The 11,158-nt window shown below is 43.4% G+C and overlaps 1 protein-coding gene across 4 annotated transcripts in view; it reads right to left on the bottom strand.

The window, feature by feature from the left end:
* Positions 1–3,322, bottom strand: part of pikfyve (phosphoinositide kinase, FYVE finger containing) — a 121,940-nt gene extending 118,618 nt beyond the window's left edge. For all 4 annotated transcript variants that reach the window (XM_080198392.1, XM_080198394.1, XM_080198393.1 and 1 more), the window contains exon 1: positions 3,166–3,322. The gene's annotated coding sequence lies outside the window, so the exon portion shown is untranslated. The remainder of the gene's footprint in view (positions 1–3,165) is intronic.
* Between the last annotated feature and the right edge of the window lie 7,836 nt (positions 3,323–11,158).

An 11,158-nucleotide genomic window follows, 5' to 3' on the forward strand; every position in this document is an offset into this window, starting at 1 on the left:
ATGGTGGAGAATCCTCTGGAGGCATTCCCTGTCACTAATGGTGTCACAGTAAAAAGTCTGACAACACCAGGTTTTAGTCCAACCTATTTATTTGATAATATTCTCACAAGCTTTCGAGGAAGAGGGTAACCCCTCGAAAGCTTGTGAGAATATTATCAAATAAATAGGTTGGACTAAAACCTGGTGTTGTCAGACTTTTTACTGTGTTTACGCCAGTCCAACGCCGGCATACCCACATCATGACTAATGGTGTCAAACAGGGCTGTGTACTCACACCCACACTGTTGAGCATGATGTTTACTGCCATGTTGAATGGTGCCTTCCAGGACAGTGTTGCTGGAATCAGCCTCATGTACAGAGTGGATGGGAAGCTTTTCAACTTGAGGAAACTTCAAGCTACTACCAAAGTGAAGGAGACTGTTCTGAGAGATTTCCTCTTTGCCAATGACTGCACCTTGTATACTGGCTCAGAGCCAGAGATGCAAGTCCGTATGGACAAATTTTCCACGGCTTGTGACAACTTTGGACTCACCATCAACATTAAAAAGACCGAAGTCATGCACCAGCCTGCTCCTCATGCACTGTACACAGAACCCATAATCAAAGGGCAGAACGTATAGGCAGTGGACCAGTTCACTTATCTTGGCACTACCCTCCTGTATCCCTGTGAAACGTGGACTGCGTATCAAAGGCATGCAAGACAGCTCAATCATTTCCACATGACTTGTCTTCGCAGAATATTACACATCAGATGACAAGACAAAGTACCAGACACCGAAGTTCTCTCTAGAGCAAGTCTATCATCAGTTCACACACTGCTGATGGAATTGCAGACCAGGTGGGCAGGGCATGTCATCCATATGCCAGACGAGCGCATACCCAAGCAGCTCCTTTTTGGGGAACTCTCTGCTGGAAGATGCTCGCATGGAGGGCAGAAGAAACATTACAAAGACACACTCAAGGCCTCCCTGAAGTTGCTTGACATAGACACAACCACTTGGGAAACACTGGCACAAAACCACGCTATCTGGCATCCACAAGGGCCATCAAGCTTATGGAGCAAGGTGCATTGCTGAAGCACGAGCTGCACAAGTCCAGAGCCACCAGCGCAACAACTACACTGCCTACACAAGTCTGTCCAATATGTGCCAGGACATTCCGTGCTCAAATTGGCCTGATCAGTCATCTTCGGACACATTGCATCCAGCCTCAAAATAGCCAATGGTGTCGAGGTCCTCATCAACAACGACGGACGAACAATAACAATCTAAGGAAGCACCACAAGTATAATTGGCTGAACATGTGGTTCAGTCAAACTTTGAAAAAAACCCTGAAATTAAGGCTGAATCACAATATTATTGCTAAAAATTAGTTCTGGGAAAAGCAGCAGCCATAGAAGGTTTAAGCAATGGATCTGACACCACTAAATTTCTTTCAACATACCTCTAATTAGTCCAAAATCATGTACGTCAGCAATTTTGGCACGATTACAGTGGTTAGTTCTGCTGCCTCAAAGCGCCATGGATCGGGTTTGATCCGGTCTTGTATGACTATCTGTCTGGAGTTTGCACATTTCCCTGTGTTTGCATGGATTTCCCCTGGGTGCTCCAGTTTCCTCCCACACGCCAAAGATGTACAGGTTAGGTTGGTTGGCCATGGTAAATTGCTCCTTAGCTTCAGGGGGATCAGCAGGGTAAATACGTGGAGTTACAGGGATAGGGCCTGGTGGGATTGTTATTAGTGCAGGCTCGGAGGCCGAATGAATCCTTACCGTGCAGAAGGAGGCCAATGATTCTATGAAATTTCCTTCACCTGTCAACATAGATTTTATTCATTTTACTTTTTTCAGATCCTTTCTCTCTTAATGAACTCACCTGTCCCTCGCCACATTTTAGAAATACATGTAAACTGACCTGATGAATTTCCAAATCTAAGCTATTAATGTAATTTGAAAACAGTAATGGTCCAAGCAAGCGTCAATAGATGAAACACTCATTGCTTCCACCCTCACTCCACCACCCCTTGATCAAGCTACACATTTGACAGTTTTTTTAGCCTATTTCAATTTTTATCTTAAATTCACATAACTTTAAGTTTTGTGTCGTGAGCATAATCATTCTTCTGGAAGCCTAGGGCATATTACAGCCTATATAAGATGTAGCAATGGGAGGAGCAGAAGATGAAGTTGTTGTGAGGAGTGCCGCCACCACCATCCCTAGTCTAGTCATTTGTCCTTGTCCCCTACTCTAAATTTTGGATTACTTTATTTCCCAATTCTTAGTTGGCTGTAGTTCTACACATCAGGATAGCATTTTCTCAGAACAGCAGCAAATCCTGTCCACTATTTCAACTCTGGCACAAAGTGTCTCCATTACAAAACAAAAACTGTAATATGCAAAAATACACCAGTCTTCACTGACGCTGGAGACAACATGCGCAAGTGTCCAAAACTATGGTCTGTGGATCATGCCATGAATCTGGGAAATCTGGACCAAAGCCCAGGCAAGAAAGTTATATGTACACAGAGTTTTTTTAAAAATGATTATTCCTGTTTGGATTTTGGATGTTTCGGAATGGCTGCTCTTGCCTCACAAACATATCCGAAATGTAAAAATCTGAGAGGCGTTTGGTTGGCAGCTTGCTGTATATATAAAGTTTGTGTTTAAGGTGGCACACTCCCTCATAAACACCTCAGTGGGCGGCGACTACCAAAGGGCTTCAAAGCCTTTTGTGCTCAGCTTTGGCCATCTGCGCATCAGCCTGAAGGTTACGGATGATCACTGGGCAACAGTTGCATTAAAACAGCGGATAAAAATGAGCTGAATTCGAGCTGGAAAGTGGTACAAGTACCCCGCCTTTTAAAAAAAAATCCACCACTGGCAGCAAACAGCGAGATCAGGAACTGATCATGAGACTGAGCTCAGTCACCTCATCCTCACACACATGAAGGGAAGCCAACATAAACAAACTTATTGAACAGCTATCAGTAATGGTAAACACACAGCCCCAGACCCTGACCCGCCTGCAGACCGGCGGGGGAGGGGGGGGAAGGGGGGTTGCCCGCTGCCTCCCCCCCCATCGGGAGGCAGACAGGGTGATGGTGATGAAAACACACTGACATCCTGAGGCCTGAGCGGCCCCCGGGGCTCTTCCGCCGGCACTCACCTCTCAGCAGCTCCACACCCACCCAGAGAGAGCGGCCGCTGCCCTCCTCCTGCTGCCGGCCCCCTCCCCCGGGAACCGCTCATTCACAACATCACAGCAGCTCAACCCTCCTCACGGCAACATCAACCGTTGCACACCCGGTGACAGGCCACCGGCAACGTCGCCCCGGCAGCAGCGTGCGCGCCCACCCCCACGTCCCGGCAGCAGCGTGCGCGCCCACCCCCACGTCCCGGCAGCAGCGTGCGCGCCCCCCACCCCCGCCGCCCCGGCAGCAGCGTGCGCGCCCCCACGCCCACGTCCCGGCAGCAGCGTGCGCGCCCCACACAGCAGCGTACGCATCTCCAAACCGGTTATCGTCAGCGTGCGCGTGTGTCCAGCAGCGTCCGGTCTGCTTCTCCCTTGCTTCGCCTCGCCCGAGCCGGGGTTGCCTCTCTCTCTCGCCCCGCCCCAGCCGGGGCTGCCCCTCTTTCCCTGCGCCCCAGCCTGGACTGGCTCTCTGTCGCCCCGCCCCAGCCGGGGCTTGCCCCTCTCTCGCCTCACCCCGCCCCAACCTGGTCAATGGGATAAACTGAAGCGCACCAAGTACTCGAGTGGGATTTTCCTGTACCTCCGTATAGGGAAGAAGCGCCTAAATTGTCGGTGATGATTTTAATTCAGCCTTGAATAATGGGATAGATTTTCCAGCAGCTATCTAAAATGCAACTAAAAGTTATGTTTATTTATTAGTGTCAGTAGTTGCCCCTTCAGATAAATATGTGAGCTTAATGAGGTAGGGCCTGGGTGGGATTGTTGTGTGCAGGCTTGCTGGGCTGAATGGCTTTTTTCTGCACCAAAGGGATTCTATTGATTCTAAGGAGGCTTATATTAACACTGCAATGAAGTTACTGTGAAAATCCCCTAGTAATCACACTGTGGTACCTGTTCAGGTTCACTGAGGGAGAATTTAGCATAGCCAATACTCCTAACCAACACATCTTCTGGACTATGGGAGGAAACCCACACAGTCAGAAGGAAAACGTGCAGATCCTGTGTAGAAGACTTCTTACTGTGTTTACCCCAGTCCAACGCCAGTATCTCCACATCATAGAATCCTACAGTGCAGAAGGACACCACTTGGCCCATCAAGTCTGCACCAACCACAATCCCACCCAGGCACTATCCTCCAACACCATCCCCTCCCCCCCAATGTAGGGTGTTTTGGCTTAATTTCAGACTGTCCGGATTCTGATTAGAGAGTTTATAACACAAAAAGCAAACAGAGCATTAAGAAAGACTGAACTGTCACTTAGCAACCAGGGCCATCTTTAGGTTAGAATTTGAGTTTAGTTTTTAGCTTGACTCAAAGCAGTTGGTACTAGGTAGCTGGAGAGGAAACATCTCTCACAGGGGCTACGAACAGTAGAGCAATGGGAAGAAAGCAAGTCCCAGAAGCTAAATAGTTCTCGCAACCAGCAATAAAAGTGAATTGTCAGGAAGACTGAAGTTCAAGGGATAAAAGGAACTGTGTAAATTAAACAAAGTACTATTCCCTTGTTAAAGAAAGGGGCAGAGAGAAGCTCCCAGTTAAAGACAGAGCTGACAGGTGCAGACCTCATGGAGTTGACTAGCAAGAAGCCAGATAATGAAGCAGCCCTAAGATTGGTGACCTTAGTACAACCAAGAAGCAGTAGTGTTCTATTGGCATGTTTGAGTACCTGAGAGATTGTGTGGAAGCTTGCATGCACATAGAATTATAGAAACCCTACAGTGCAGAAAGAGACCATTTGCATCATCGAGTCTGAACTGACCACAAACCCACCCAGGCCTCACTCCCACACATTTACCCACCAATCCCTCTAACCTATACATCGCAGGACACTAAGGGGCAATTTTTAGCATGGCCAATTATCCTAACCTACACATCTTTGGTCTGTGGGAGGAAACCAGAGCACTCGGAGGAAACCCACGCAGACATGAGAATGTGCAATCTCCACACAGACAGTGACCCAAGCTGGAAATTGAACCCAGGTTCCTGGAGCTGTGAAGCAGCAGTGCTAACCACTGTGCTGCCCCATATAAATTCAAGGCAGAGAAATATTGAATGGAGACTTCAAAATCCTGGAAGTGGATCCTCTCTGAAAATTGCTGTGGGGAAAGCATTGTTTTGGAGAAGATTTTAAGACTTGTCTTTCTGAGAGTGGATTTTGGGGACACCTGTGTAGAAATCAGAGTTCCAGTGAGACCAATTGGCCCCCAGAGTGATAAGCATCTGGGGGAATTTGTTGAGAAATTCACAGAAATTTGATTGGGCATCTGCCACTTGGTTTCGGAGTGGAGTGTGTCTGACCATAGTTGGCCTGTTGGTTTACAGGGACTGTGTAAGACCTTGCATCCAGTAGTAACATCAGCTGGGATTACAACGGTGTGTGTGCATATGTGCATCTCATGTAAATGAGTGAGTGGGTGTTTGTAAGACAAATTTTCTCAGGTATCCCCTGGGGTGCTCTGTATTTGTTTAACCTCACTTAACCAATACATAGACTGTGAAAGACAGTATATAGTTAAAGAACAAAAAGGAATTTATTTGCTAATGCATGCTTCAGGACAGAGACACAGTCAATGAGGTTGACTGTCCTCTGAGCTAATATTGCTAGATAAAATTATTATATTATTCTGAACATTGCAATATCCCACCCAGTCTTGTCAATCAGACTGGAGGGTCCAATCACAATATTATTACCTTAGCCAATAATGCTTCACCTGTCAACAAGAATAGGAGATCATTAGGGGTGAGTTCCTTCCCCTTTACCTAGAATACCAATCCACGTCATTACCAGTGGCCAAGGCCACTATTAACATCTGTGATTTTTAATTGGTGAAAGGAGTCACCTCCTTTATCAGCTTGAGAGACTGCTCCAGCCTTGCTACCCATGAACGAATTTACTCCCTTAAACAGCAGACCTATGATTACGTTTGCCTTTCAGATATCCATATACAGATAAGAGAAGCTGCCTTTCTGTGCTCCATTGTATTAAACAGAATTTGGTCTGGCTACCACCATGTTTCCCATCATGCTGCATTCAGAATGAAGTTGGCCAAGGCGCACAATATACATTTATTGAAAATACAGTTTAAGCTTATAACACTTGATTATACAGTTGGTTATACAGTTTATAATACCTTTGCATATTTTGTTCCAGGCACATTGTGAATTCTCACTATATATAAGGCACTTTATAATTATCTTAACCCAGTCTATTTATTAGTGTAAAACTAAAATGAAGGGCCTCGTATTGAATTCAATACTACCCCCCATCAGTGTTGTTCTGTTTACATTTTGGGTGTTGGGAAAATGAATGTTTATTTTTTTCTTACCCTGTCTTGTATCTATTCTTGAAAGTCAAAGCACTCCTTTAAAACACATCCCGTTGAAGTTAGTTGAAAGGTGGAAAAAAGGGGAGCCTTCCAAACATCGCTCCATTGTCTGTAATATTCTGCTGAATGGTTCTAATATGACATTTAATTGACCTAATAGCCTGACACCACTCCTGCTAGAATGCAAATGGCACCCTCCAATGCCAGTTGTCAGGCATTCCCAGCTCTGGTGTTGCCGCCAAAGGAAATCTTAAAATTCTGCACTATATCTGCTTTTGCCGATCAGAAAGTCTCTAAGCAAATACACATCAGTGCAGGCACGCTCGCCTTGTACTGTGGCCATTCACACGTACACAGCTTTTCCTACCAGTGATTTTATCAGAACATGCCTGTAAGCCTTTCCACTGCAGCCAGAACTGGTTTGTGCTGCCACAGATGGTTAGCATGCATGGGTGATAACACTGAATTCAACCTTTAATATATTCATGACCTAGCCTCCACTGCTTTCTATAGCTGATCATCCACCAGAGATTAATGATTTTCTGGGGAAAAATAACCTCATCGCTGTTTAAAATGAGAGAACTCTTATTTTTAAAACATGCCTTCGAGTTTCTAGATTTTCCCTGAGGGGAAACATTGGTCCACAACTTCCTGGTTCCCTAGCATCATATTTGTGGGGGTAACCCAATGATGGACAGGGGAATCTCTCCAGGAAATTCCCATGTAAGAGCTAACGTCCCCTGGACAATTGCATTCTGCCTGGAACCGTCTGACAAAGTGATTCAAATCACTAACTTCGGATGGTTCAGCCAGTTTAGCTCTGATAGTTACTCTGAAAGGATTACGTTATGATGAGGAGGCTGTTCCTCTTTAAGATGTAATACTAAATTCCCCAAAGAGAAATATCTCAGCTTGTAATCTGTTAAAAATGTGTGGGAAGATGCACTGTCCTTCAGTAACATTTAATGGTTCACTAACGGAAAATTAGTGAGCTTGAAAATGAACATTTAACAATTTATTTAACTAACAGGGAACTTTAACTAAACAAATGCATACTGAATAAAATACAATTCTAGAATGCTGTTCAAATAAATATAACATTCATTAACCAAAAATTATAGAATTCTGTCACTCTCAAAATATACAATCAGGTTTTGTGGCTTTTGGATTTCTTTTTGATTGGTTACCTTTCAGTGGTGAAGGCAGGGTGGAGAGCTGCTCTCCCTCTCAACCTGAGAGGTAGCAGTCACTAATGCTCATTTCCCTGTTGTACTCTCTCTTATACCTGTAATGACCTATCAATTTTCCTACAACAGGATTGGTCCAACTTTTTCAGCATCATCAAATTCAAATCTTATAGGTTCTTGGTAGCTGAGTACTTGCTTTAAATCGATTGGGCAAAATTCAAAATTCCCCTTTCTAAATAAAGAAGTTACATTTGCTATTTTACAATCTAATGGAACCTTCCTCAAATCTAGGAAATTTTGGAAAATGAAAACAATGCATCAACTATCTCATTAGCCTTTTTTTTAGAACTTAGTGTTGAAAAGTTGAACGGAGTAATTTAGATTGGTCTTTGTAGAATTGTAAAATGCTAGGGAGAAAGCATTGTATGGTTTTTTTTGTGCTTAGAAAATTTTTAAAAAAAGCAAGTAGAGGGAGTGCCCAAGTGAAACATTTGTGTCAGACGGCCAGGAAGCAGGGTTGCCAAGGCAACAGGCTTTCAGGTATTTGATTTACTTAAATTCGGTCTATCAGTTTGAATTAGGCACTTGGATACCAAGAGCCTAATAATTTAAATTTGAAGGTTTTGGCAACCAAGGACCAATCATATTGTGGGGATATTGATATGTATTCACAGGTATAAAAGGAATGGGACAGTACAACAGAGGAGGAGAGCATCTGCCACAGCTCACAGCCCTACTTTCCATTATCAATTCCCCAGACACACTTTCTAAAGGACCAACATTCACTTTAATTGTTTTCTTATTTAAATATCTATAGAAATTCCTACTATCCTTTTTATTTCCAGCTAGCTTTTTCCCGTATTCTAGTTTTTCCTCCTTATCAATCATTTTTGCTATTCTTTGATGTTCTTTCTATTTGTTCCAATCTTCTGACCTGCCACTCGTTGTTACAGAAATATATGATATTTCTTTAACTTTAATACTGTCTTTAAATGTTTTAGTTAACCGAGGAATAAAGGCTTTGTATTTATTGGAATTAGTCCATTCTGTATATTCCGAAATACCCTTTTAAACATCTGTTATCGAACATCTAATTATCTACCCTTAAGTACATTTGCCAGTTCACACTGGCTAACTCTGCTTTCATGCCCTCATAATTGCCCTAATTTAAGTTTTAAAAAAACTAGTCTAGGACGCACTTTTCTCTCCCTCAAGCTGAATGTAAAATTCAATCATATTATGATTGCTACTGCTTAGGGGTACCTTCATTATGAGGTTATCAATTAATCCTATCATTGCACAATACTGGCTGTAATATAGTCTGCTCTCTGGTTGCCTCCAGAATGTGCTGGTCTACCAAACCATCTCAAAAATATTCTACGCTACCTTTGCCAATCTGATTTTTCCAATCTATACGTGGATTAAAATCCTCCACAATTGTCGCTGTACCTTTCCAACGAGCTCTAATTATCTCTTCATATATATTGTCCCTACCATGTATTTACAATTCCGGGGTCTGTACACCACTCCCACAAGTGATTTATTGCTTTTTTCGTTCCTTTCTCAAACCAAACTGTTTCTGCATTCTGGTTTCCTGAAGTTAGGCTATTCTTCTCTAATGTGTTAACGCCATCATTACTTAAGAGTTACTCCTCCACCTTTTCCTAGTTACAGATGGTTAAATGCCACAAATGAAACTTATAAGGACAAACAACATTCATTTTTTGAAGAAAAGGCCTCAGCATTTTGGAACAGGTGCTTACTAAAGCAATAATGGAATCCACAGCTATCGCTGAGAAGTAGCTCATAATCTTAACCCGCGTCGTGGCACAGAGAATCGCTCAAGCAAAAAATCACATCCACTTGCTGAGGAGCTGACAATGTTGTGCTTTTGAAATTATGATGAAAATGTTTGAAGAGCAAAAGGCCAAGGAACTGAAAAAATACAAATGTCAAATGGCAGATTGATTTAAAATCAGGAGACAGGTTTGCAGCGCATTGATTGGCTGCACAACAATGACTCTGCCATTTGATGAATTCACATGTATTTCTGAAGTATTCCAATCCTGCCTGTGGAATAAGGAAATAAGAAGTTTTCTGTTTTGTAAAGAGCTCAAGGTAATAACATTGGATAGTGTTTCATGCTTATATTATTTTGTTCACGAAAAAAGCTGACTTAATGTAAACACAACTTTACTATGAAAAATAATGTTCATCTCCAATAACTCATGACAGAGCAACTTGCTACACACGTGGGTTACAACTCTAGTGGGATTATTGCAGATAAACTGCCACCTTCGGCCCATTAAAACTATTATTAGGGAGGTTCATTAAAATTTCATCAGGCAACAGAGGTCATAAACTGCCTTTGGAGACATTTTGGTCTGAACCCTCCGACTAATTCAGCTGTACTTTTTTTCTCTGCTGCACTGTAAGTGTCGGGCTCAAGTAGCACAAGCTTCTGAAACAAAGCTGGAGTTTAAGCAATGTTTTAGTTTAGTTATTATAGTGTCACAAGTCAGCTTACATTAACACTAGCAATGAAGTTACTGTGAACCTCCTCTGAGCCCTTAGGGATCAACACTGATACGTGCTGAATGAAAGTACCTCCCTGAATTATTGCTCAACACCAGCAACAAGTTTCACATTATGTGCTTAGCACAATCAATTTCATACAGAAAAAATGCTTACGGTGCATCCCAGGACCTTATGTAACATGCTTCAGAAGCAAAAAAAATGTTTATTTCCAATAACTCATGACAGAATAACTTACCCGTAGGTTCCAAGTCTCGTTAATGAGAATATTGCAACTAGACTGCCAGCCTCGGAGCCAACAAAGCTACTACTAGGCGAGCTCATTAATACTTCATCAGACAACTTCCTCAAACCCATAAGACTCTCATGGCTTGATGAGAATATTATTCACTGCAATGCCAACATACAATGGAGAGCCAATCTGCACAGTAGGGCCATTGTGAGCGTTATGCATAGAATCCCTACAGTGCTGAAGGAGGTAATTTGGTCCAAGCGTGCACGATGGCATAGTGGTTAGCTTCCTCACAGCGTCAGGGTTCTGGCTTGGGTGACCACGCAGTCTGCAGCTATGGATTTCCTCCGGGTGCTCCGATTGCCTCCCACAATCCAAAAAGGTGTGCTGGTTGACGCACTGGCCGTGTTAAATTGTCCCTCTGCGCTGGACTGTGGCGACCAGGGGATTTTCACAGTAACTTCATTGCCTTGTTAATAGAAGTCTACTTGCGACGCTAATGTTATCCGTGTGTATATGGCATGAGCTGCCAGAAGTGGTTGATGCTGTCTGTGTTTCATATGCTCTGCCTGAGGCCAGAACTCTTCATTCACCTGACGAAGAGGGGAACCTCGAAAGCTTGTGAGTTTGCTATCAAATAAATCGGTTGGACTTACACCTGGTGTGGTCAGACTTCTTACTTAGA

This window comes from Carcharhinus amblyrhynchos, chromosome 11 (assembly GCF_965287045.1).
Source record: "Carcharhinus amblyrhynchos chromosome 11, sCarAmb.v2.hapA, whole genome shotgun sequence".
In the NCBI taxonomy this organism is placed as follows: Eukaryota; Metazoa; Chordata; class Chondrichthyes; order Carcharhiniformes; family Carcharhinidae; genus Carcharhinus; species Carcharhinus amblyrhynchos.